Source organism: Oreochromis niloticus, unplaced genomic scaffold, assembly GCF_001858045.2.
Source record: "Oreochromis niloticus isolate F11D_XX unplaced genomic scaffold, O_niloticus_UMD_NMBU tig00006736_pilon, whole genome shotgun sequence".
In the NCBI taxonomy this organism is placed as follows: Eukaryota; Metazoa; Chordata; class Actinopteri; order Cichliformes; family Cichlidae; genus Oreochromis; species Oreochromis niloticus.
Window position 1 is genome coordinate 141,266 of NW_020328147.1, and position 10,825 is coordinate 152,090.

Consider the following 10,825-nt stretch of genomic DNA (forward strand, 5'->3'; position numbering starts at 1 on the left):
TCAACTCCCCTCACCCAGTTTATGGCCTAATTCCTGTAACGGTCTGCTATGATAGATTAGCTTTATTGTTTTGTTTAAAACATTGAAAAAACTGTTTTATTGATTATAAAATAGACTATATTGGATTCATATTGGTATCGATGGATATCCAAATACATGATATCAGTATTAGTATTGGACATAAAAAAGTGGTATCATGCCATCTCAAATTTTCACACACACACACACACACACACACACACACACACACACACACACACACACACGTCCCCCAAAACAGTTGTCTCAATAAATGCATTTTAAAATTTTTTAGCTTAAAATAACACTAGCAAAAAATTATGAATTTTTATTCCATCCATCCATCCATCCATCTTCATCCGCTTTTTCCGAGGCCGGGTCGCGGGGGCAGCAGTCTAAGCAGAGAAGCCCAGACCTCCCTCTCCCCAGCCACCTCCTCCATCTTATCCGGGGGAACACCAAGGCGTTCCCAGGCAGGCCGAGAGATATAATCTCTCCAGCGTGTCCTGGGTCTGCCCCGGGGCCTCCTCCCGGTGGGACATGCCCGGAACACCTCACCCAGGAGGCGCCCAGGAGGCATCCTTGTCAGATGCCCGAACCACCTCAACTGGCTCCTTTCGATGTGGAGGAGCAGCGGCTCTACTCTGAGCCCCTCCCGGATGGCCGAACTTCTCACCCTATCTCTAAGGGAGAGGCCAGCCACCCTTCGGAGGAAGCTCATTTCTGCTGCTTGTATCCTCGATCTCGTTCTTTCGGTCACTACCCACAGCTCGTGGCCATAGGTGAAGGTAGGGACGTAGATTGACCGGTATATTGAGAGCTTCGCTTTTACACTCAGCTCCCTCTTCACCACGACGGACCGGTGCAGCATCCGCATCACTGCAGCCGCAGCACCAATCCGTCTGTCGATCTCCGGCTCCCTTCTCCCATCACTCGCGAACAAGACCCCGAGATACTTGAACTCCTCCACTTGGGGCAGGAACTCATCCCCGACCAGGAATTTTTATTCAATAGTTTTAATTTCGCAAACATCTTAATCGTCCCACTATATTAAGGCTATATTTTTATAATCATATTTTTTGGAAATAAGATTATTGATTATTACAGAGTTATAACATTTCGTAATTTCATGATATTCAAAGACCAAGATAATACAGTTCTGGCGAGCGGCCATGTGGCCAGTGCCTGATGTGAAACAGTTCAGGAGGGTGGCTACGTGGCCAGCGGTAGTGCTGGAGTCGATCCGGAGGCCAGCCAAACAGAAGACGACGGCGGAAACTGAGCAGGTCCAGAGGCCGGCTGCGTGGAAGATGGCGACTGAGCAGGTCTGGCTGAGGAGAGGCAGGCCCAGCAGGTGCGGAAACCTCTGGCTGAACAGAGGTGGGTCCAGCAGGTGCAGAAACAGGTGATGGTGACAGTGCTTCAGCCTGAGCTAATACACCTGGGGCTTGAACTGGAAACAGATCTTCTAATTTAACTAGGGATTGAGCTAGGGCCTGGAAAGCTGGATGAGGTGGTGGACTGACAAGTGGACAGGCAAGCTCTTCCGAGCCTCCAGAGCGTGAGGACAATGGCTGGCAACCCTCAGCTGAGCCTCTAGGGAGGTCAGGTTGGATCCTGCCCGCTAGGACCTTGGGCGCTAAGACAGGCACGGGAGCTTTCTGGGCACCAGCAACCCCCCACCCGAGGACTAGAAATGGGTGTAGGAGTAGCAGTGTTGGGAAGGTTACTTTTAAAATGTATTTCACTACAGATTACAGAATACATGCCCCAAAATGTATTTTGTAATGTACTTCATTACGTTACTCAATGAGAGTAATGTATTCTGAATACTTTGGATTACTAAATATATTATCAAGCTTTTTACAACTACATGAATGTACTATTGCTGTGTGATTTATTACTATTACTGAAGGATACTGGCCATACCAATACCAACTAGATTTTTAAAAATTAATGTAAAATGAGTAACAGTATGGTGGACATTAGGTAAGGGTGCACTTGTTGCGGCAATCTCCTATAGAAAACTATTCCGTGCTTATATAATACAGGTCTGCGGCTCCGAACCGTAGTAAAGGGACCTCTGGCTAATACGTCGGGTTCCGTGTCGGGCTCCGTTTCGGGCTCGTAGCCGAAAACTAGCTTTACTTTGTTGTCTGATTCAACTTTGCAAGTGAGAGACAGAGAGAGGCATTGAAAGGCTGCTCCAACGGAACTTATTTTTTGAGAGGAAAACACGAACACAGTGTACAGTCGAGTCTTAATTATTCACTTATAACTGGGCTACACTGCCAATGGGGCTTCATTCTTTAGGACTATGTAACACTCAGCCTATTGCTTTCATATTAAATTATTTTTTTGAATAATAATTAAAAAAAATATTTCTTCACGTCATTATGCGGGCTGCAAGTAGGGGTGACATGGGCCGCGAGGTTGAGACACAGTCATTAGAGCCTCTTAATGTGTGTTTTGTTTGGGTTTCCACCAGCATGCAATTACCAAAAATAGAGAGGGGACAGGCTACCTTATGAAACAGGAAAAGACCGCCGTGTAATCCATTTATTTCAACAAAGTAATTGTATTCTGTGTTACGGCCGTAGTTGGGCCTCCTGAAACTGCCCTTGTGTGGGTGTCGTGTTCTTTCTCCGCCTCCTCCTCTCTTGCTCCACCCTCTCTTTCTCACTCTTCTCTCTCCCCAGGACACAGCTGCTGTTCATTGGCCTCATTCTCATTTACCACTTGGGCCCAGTCAGCAATCACCTCTCTGAGGTCATATAAGCTGGGGATGAACTGGACGTGAGAGGATGGTTTTTCTCTTGTGTCTGCGTGTTGTGTTCTGGGTGTTTAATTGTCCTGCCTGTGGTGTGGCGTTGTGGAAGCAGTGTACAGTGTAGCTGCTTTACGTGAGTAGTGTGGGCTTGTGGCACGATCTGATATCGTCGTGTTGGTGTTGTTCCCACATCGTACTAAATGTTGTTCCAGGATCAACATTGCAAGTGACCAATCAGAATGTTGTGACGTCATACTTTTGCGACTTCGGGAAAAACCGCCGTAAAACAAAAAACTGTACGTAAGCTGCGAGAAACCGCCTCTGTCCACCGATCAACGGACCCTGACCCTAATCCTAACCCTAACCCTTTAATAAACGGTAAGCAGAATTGATATTGTCCTTGCAACATTGGAATTTCATAAATGCACGAATGGCTTGGTGCGCAAAAGAATAACGTCACAACAATGTGATTGGTCACTTGCAATGTTGAACCTGGAACAACATTTTCATGATGATCTGGGAACAACACCAACACGACGATATCAGATCATCCGGGCTTGTGGGCCTCAGCAGCAGTAAAGCTAGCTGCTGCTAGTGACAGAGTGGGCTTGTGGGTCCCTGGAAGTGCCCCATCATGGTGTGGAGTTTTTTTGTTTGGTTGTTGTGTTCTTTGTTGTTGCGACTTTTTTTTTCCTTTTCCAAGTGTTATTGGTAAAACGGCATTGCCGGCTCTTTATGTTAAGGTTCTCTATAATACAAACTATTTTATTTATTAAATACCTCTGTCTGTTCTCCTTTAATTCTGTTCTGGACCCATTTGTTACCAGTCCCCACACACACCCCTAGACATTCATTGTGGGGACGTAACATCTGTAATACCACCTTTTTCAACTGTAACTGTAACGGAATACTGTTACTTATATTTTGCATTTTAAATATATAACGCCGGTACATGTATTCCGTTACTCCCTAACACTGAGGAGTAGAGTGGGTCTCAGCTGCCCTTGCCCTGGGAGCTGGCACAGGAATGGGTGCTGGCTGACAGATAGAATAATCAGAACTGCAGAGTTGCAAGGCAATTTACCCTACACATCCTTTGAAGCTATGTTTTCCAGCTCTGCTCACACAACAGAAAACTCACAATCAATGTTCACTCTAATTTTTCACGTGTCTGAGCGAACACACAAACTCCCTGAGCGGACAGCAGACGTGTGCACTTTGGTCACGCCAGCATCAAATCCATCCAAGTTAACTCTCTGTCTGCAAAATAAAGTATATAATGAGCAATGCTGGGCAATTAATTATATAGTTACTTCTTCAAAAAAGTTACTGAGTTTTGCAAACAAAGTTTTTTGCAGCTGTTTAGCTAAAAATGCAGCCAAGGCGTTTTCTAAACAAACATTTCAAAACATTTACAGAACAATCGGGTGTTCTGCATCAAATTTGATGCCACACAAATTATTTGTGCCACTCCAAAAAATAATTTTCTTCCACTATGAGATAAAGAAAAACAACAGCCTGATAACCTGCAGGCCTGACAACAGGAGATGTATCACTACTGTAACACCTGTAACATTCAGCAGTCGCATCATTGTTCTGACACACACAACAAAACTATTGACTACACTACACACTAACTACACAAGATTTGCGCTAAATGTCGCAAGTCTCTCACATCTCAAAACACCGCTGTCACTCCTAAAGCTTCTGCTTCCCTAAACAATAAATGGCATTTTGCCATATCATTTTTTTGATCTGTCGACATGGTGCATTTTTCGACCAATAGGAAAGGGTGGGGGTTTTTTTGGTTTTGGCTCACAGGCGGAGAGTGCTTTTAAGCGTTTTCCTTATAAAACACCATTGTTACCGTTTCTTCCCACTGTAAATATAAACAACGATAGTATTCAGGAAGAAAACCAAACATTGCATATATTTTTATAATAACTCTGGTTTTACGTGGCCTATCAACACAATTTGAAAACTGGTATATAGTCCACACTTTTTCCGTCAGTCATTCTGTCTGACCTGCTCACAGCTCCAATGGTTGTACACGTTATTAACCTGACTCCTCATCAGCCACGCCGCTTTGCTAGCTAAAACACTGGTGTCGGCACATAAAGACGCTGTCATAGCCTGTCAACAACGTCGATTAACTGCGTATATACGCATGTGAATCACGTGATTGGCTGGACTATGGGATAAGGTGGCATCATTCTAATCCCATACGGGAGCAGCAAGTCACTTACTGACTAACAAGGCAAAACGGAATTGTTAAAGTTTTAATTTTAATTTCAATTCAGGTTAGATTTTTTTGTGGGCAACACAGATTTTTTTGTGTGCTGAGACCGTGCCAGCAGTACGCAATTGCGCATGTGCGCAGCTTAGAGGGAACATTGCTCACAATCCATGAAAAACTGGCTATTGAATTTCATGAGAAAGTAGAAGAATATAAAGGAGGAGCATAAAATGAAAATGAAGATACTTCAAGTCGAAGTAGGAATGAAGGTGGAGAGAGAGATGCAACCGTCTTATTATTACTTGCAGTTGCAGTCTTACACGCCTCTCTGCAGCTTCTCTCCTCCTGCTACCCCCCCAAAAACCCATTTCCACTGAGACTGTATCAGCTCCCAAACAGACAAAAAACAAACTAAAAACCAGCAACAAACAACTTAAACATAAAAAAATCACAAAGAAAGAACAATACAGTATCCACATCTGAACCAAAGAGTAAAACAGTGAAATGTGGATTATTAAATATTAGGTCGATCTCCTCCAAGTCTCTCTTAGTACATGACTTAATAATTGATCAACAAATTGATTTACTCTGCCTTACAGAAAGCTGGTTGCAGCCAGATGATTATGTTAGTTTAAATGAATCAGCACCCCCATGTCATTCTAACTACCAGAAATCTCAAAGCACAGGCGGTGTAGCAGCAATTTTCACACCAGCCTATTAATTAACAAAAGACCAAGACAGACTTTTAATTCATTTGAAAGCCTGATGCTTAGCCTTGTCCACCCCAGCTGTAAAACTCAGAAACCAGTCTTACTTGTTATCATATATCGCCTACCTGGGCCTTACACAGAGTTTCTCTCTGATTTCTCAGACTTTTTATCTGATTTAGTGCTCAGCTCAGATAAAATAATTATTGTGGGTGATTTTAACATCCATGTAGATGCTAAAAATGACAGCCTCAACATCGCATTTAATCTGTTATTAGACTCAATTGGCTTCTCTCAAAATGTAAAAGAACCCACCCACCACTTTAATCACACTCTAGATCTTGTTTTAACATATGGCATACAAACTGAACAGTGTTTCCTGAAAACCCTCTCCTGTCTGATCATTTTCTGATAACATTTAAATTTACAATAATTGATTACACAGCAGTGGAGAGTAGAGTTTATCACAGTAGATGTCTTTCTGAAAGTGCTGTAACTAAGTTTAAGAATGTAATCCATCGACTGTTACATCTTCAATGCCATAGAGCAGAGCAGCTACCTGAGCGCTACTCCAACAGAGGTCGATTATCTTGTTAATAATTTTACCTCCTCACTACGTACGACTCTGGATGCTGTAGCTCCGGTGAAAACTAAGGCCTCAAATCCGAAGTACCTGACTCTGTAGTATAATTCTCAAACACGTAGCCAGAAGCAGATAACTCGTAATCTGGAGAGGAAATGGCGTGTCACAAATTTAGAAGATCATCATTTAGCCTGGAGAAATAGTTTGTTGCTTTATAAGAAAGCCATCCGCAAAGCCAGAACATCTTACTTATTGAAGAAAATAAGAACAACCCCAGGTTTCTATTCAATTCAATTCAATTCAATTCAATTCAATTCAATTCAATTTATTTATATAGCGCCAAATCACAACAAAAGTCGCCTCAAGGCGCTTTATATTGTACAGTAGATAGCACAATAATGAATACAGAGAAAAACCCAACAATCACATGACCCCTTATGAGCAAGAACTTTGGCGACAGTGGGAAGGAAAAACTCCCTTTTAACAGGAAGAAACCTCCGGCAGAGCCAGGCTCAGGGGGGGGCGGCCATCTGCTGCGACCGGTTGGGGTGAAAAAAGGAAAACAGGATGAAAGACATGCTGTGGAAGAGAGACAGAGATTAATAACAGATATGATTCAATGCAGAGAGGTCTATTAACACATAGTGAGTGAGAAAGTTGACTGGAAGGGAAAAACTCAATGCATCATGGGAATCCCCGGCAGCCTACGTCTATTGCAGCATAACTAAGGGAGGATTCAGGGTCACCTGGTCCAGCCCTAACTATATGCTTTAGCAAAAAGGAAAGTTTTAAGCCTAATCTTGAAAGTAGAGATAGTGTCTGTCTCCCGAATCCAAACTGGAAGCTGGTTCCGCAGAAGAGGGGCCTGAAAACTGAAGGCTCTGCCTCCCATTCTACTTTTAAATACTCTAGGAACAACAAGTAAGCCTGCAGTGCGAGAGCGAAGTGCTCTAATAGGGTGATATGGTACTACAAGGTCATTAAGATAAGATGGGGCCTGATTATTTAAGACCTTGTATGTGAGGAGCAGGATTTTGAATTCAATTCTGGATTTAACAGGAAGCCAATGAAGGGAAGCCAAAACAGGAGAAATATGCTCTCTCTTTCTAGTCCCTGTCAGTACCCTTGCTGCAGCATTTTGGATCAGCTGAAGGCTTTTCAGCGAGTTTGTAGGACATCCTGATAATAAAGAATTACAGTAGACCAGCCTGGAAGTAATAAATGCATGAACTAGTTTTTCAGCATCACTCTGAGACAGGATATTTCTAATTTTAGAGATGTTGCGCAAATGGAAGAAAGCAGTTTTACATATTTGTTTAATATGTGCATTGAAGGACATGTCCTGGTCAAAAATGACTCCAAGGTTCCTCACAGCATTACTGGAGGCCAAGGTAATGCCATCCAGAGTAAGAATCTGCTTAGATACCATATTTCTAAGATTTTCGGGCCGAGTACAATAACCTCAGTTTTATCTGAATTAAGAAGCAGAAAGTTAGCGGCCATCCAGGTCTTTATGTCTTTAAGACATTCCTGCAGTTTAACTAATTGGTGTGTGTTACCTGGCTTCATGGATAGATAGAGCTGCGTGTCATCTGCATAGCAGTGAAAATTTATGCTATGTCTTCTAATGATGCTGCCTAAGGGAAGCATGTATAACGTAAATAGAACTGGTCCTAGCACTGAACCCTGTGGAACACCATAATTGACCTTAGTGTGTGAAGAGGACTCTCCATTTACTTGAACAAATTGGGTCCTTAGGCGGGGCTAGTAAAAGCGCTATACAAATACAGGCCATTTACCATTTACCATTTACCTGTAATACCTACAGCATGTTCTAATCGCTCTAATAGGATATTATGGTCAACAGTATCGAATGCAGCACTGAGGTCTAGCAGGACAAGCACAGAGATGAGTCCACTGTCAGAGGCCATAAGAAGATCATTTGTAACCTTCACTAAAGCTGTTTCTGTGCTGTGATGAGCTCTGGAACCTGACTGAAATGCTTCAAATAAGCCATTCCTCTGCAGATGATCTGTTAGCTGTTTGACAACTACTCTTTCAAGGATTTTTGATATGAAAGGAAGGTTGGAGATTGGCCTATAATTAGCTAAGACAGCTGGGTCTAGAGATGGCTTTTTAAGTAAAGGTTTAACTACAGCCACCTTGAAGGCCTGTGGTACATAGCCGATTATTAGAGATAGGTTGATCATATTAAAGATCGAAGAATTAATTAATGGCTGGACTTCTTTGAGCAGTTTTGTAGGAATGGGGTCTAAAAGACACGTTGATGGTTTGGAGGAAGTAATTATTGAAGTTAACTCAGAAAGATCAATTGGAGAAAAAGAGTCTAACTTAACATCGATGGTACTAAAAGTAGCTGTAGATAATATTACATCTGTGGGATGATTATTGGTAATTTTTTCTCTAATGATAAAAATTTTATTTGTGAAGAAGTTCATGAAGTCATTACTAGTTAACGTTAAAGGGATTGTTGGTTCAGTAGAGCTCTGACTTTTTGTCAGCCTGGCTACAGTGCTGAAGAGAAACCTGGGGTTGTTCTTATTTTCTTCAATCAGTGACGAATAGTAAGATGTTCTGGCTCTGCGGAGGGCTTTCTTATAAAGCAGCAAACTATTTCTCCAGGCTAAATGATGATCCTCTAAATTTGAGGCCTTAGTTTTCACAGGAGCTACAGTATCCAGAGTCGTACGTAGTGAGGAGGTAAAATTATTAACAAAATAATCGACCTCTGTTGGAGTAGTGTTGAGATAGCTGCTCTGCTCTATGTTGGTACAAGGCATTGAAGATGATAACAGTGGGTGGATTATATTCTTAAACATAGTTACAGCACTTTCAAAAAGACATCTACTTTGATAAAGTCTACTCTCCACTGCTGTGTAATCAATTATTGTAAATGTAAACGTTATCAGGAAATGATCAGACAGCAGAGGGTTTTCAGGAAACACTGTTAAGTATTCAGTTTCTATGCCATATGTTAAAACAAGATCTAGAGTGTGATTAAAGTGGTGGGTGCGTTCTTTTACATTTTGAGAGAAGCCAATTGAGTCTAATAACAGATTAAATGCGATGTTGAGGCTGTCATTTTTAGCATCTACATGGATGTTAAAATCACCCACAATAATTATTTTATCTGAGCTGAGCACTAAATCAGATAAAAAGTCTGAGAAATCAGAGAGAAACTCTGTGTAAGGCCCAGGTGGACGATAGATGATAACAAGTAAGACTGGTTTCTGAGTTTTACAGCTGGGGTGGACGAGGCTAAGCATCAGGCTTTCAAATGAATTAAAAGTCTGTCTTGGTCTTTCGTTAATTAATAGACTGGTGTGAAAAATTGCTGCCACACCGCCCCCTCGGCCTGTGCTTCGAGATTTCTGGTAGTTAGAATGACTCGGGGGTGTTGATTCATTTAAACTAACATACTCATCCTGCTGCAACCAGGTTTCTGTAAGGCAGAGTAAATTGATTTGTTGATCAATTATTAAGTCATGTACTAACAGAAACTTGGAGGAGAGAGACCTAATATTTAATAATCCACATTTCACTGTTTTACTCTTTCGTTCAGATGTGGATACTGTATTGTTCTTTCTTTGTGATTTTTTATGTTTAAGTTGTTTATTGCTGGTTTTTGGTTTGTTTTTTGTCTTTTTGGGAGCTGACACAGTCTCAATGGTGATGGGTTTTCTGGGGGGTAGCAGGAGGAGAGAAGCTGCAGAGAGGCGTGTAAGACTGCAACTCTGCTTCCTGGTCCCAACTCTGGATAGTCATATTTTGGGGGGTTTAATAAATTCATCCATATTTCTAGAAATGAGAGCTGCTCCATCCAAATTGGGATGGATGCCGTCTCTCCTAACAAGACCAGGTTTCCTCCAGAAGGTTTGCCAATTATCTATGAAGCCCACATCGTTTCTGGGACACCACTCAGACAGCCAGCAATTTAAGGAGAACATGCGGCTAAACATGTCACTCCTGGTCTGATTGGGGAGGGGACCAGAGAAAACTACAGAGTCCGACATTGTTTTGGCAAAGTTACACACCGATTCAATATTGATTTTAGTGACCTCCGATTGGCGTAACCGGGTGTCATTACTGCCGACGTGAATTATGATCTTACTGTATTTACGTTTACCCTTAGCCAGCAGTTTTAAATTTCCTTCAATGTCGCCTGCTCTGGCCCCTGGAAGACAATTGACTATGGTTGCTGGTGTCTCTAGCTTCACATGTCTGAGAACAGAATCACCAATTACCAGAGTTTGACCCCCGGCGGGTGTGTCGCCGAGTGGGGAAAAACGGTTAGACACATGAACAGGTTGGTGGTGTACCTGGGGCTTCTGTTTAGGACTATGCTTCCTCCTCACCGTCACCCAGCCGCCCTCTTTCCCCAGCTGCTTGGGGTCTGCCGGGGAACAGCTAGCGGGGCCTACGCTATCTTCGGCTGCACCAGCTACAGGGGCCTGGCTAGCTACAGGTGAATGAAGGGTGCGAAGCCGAGT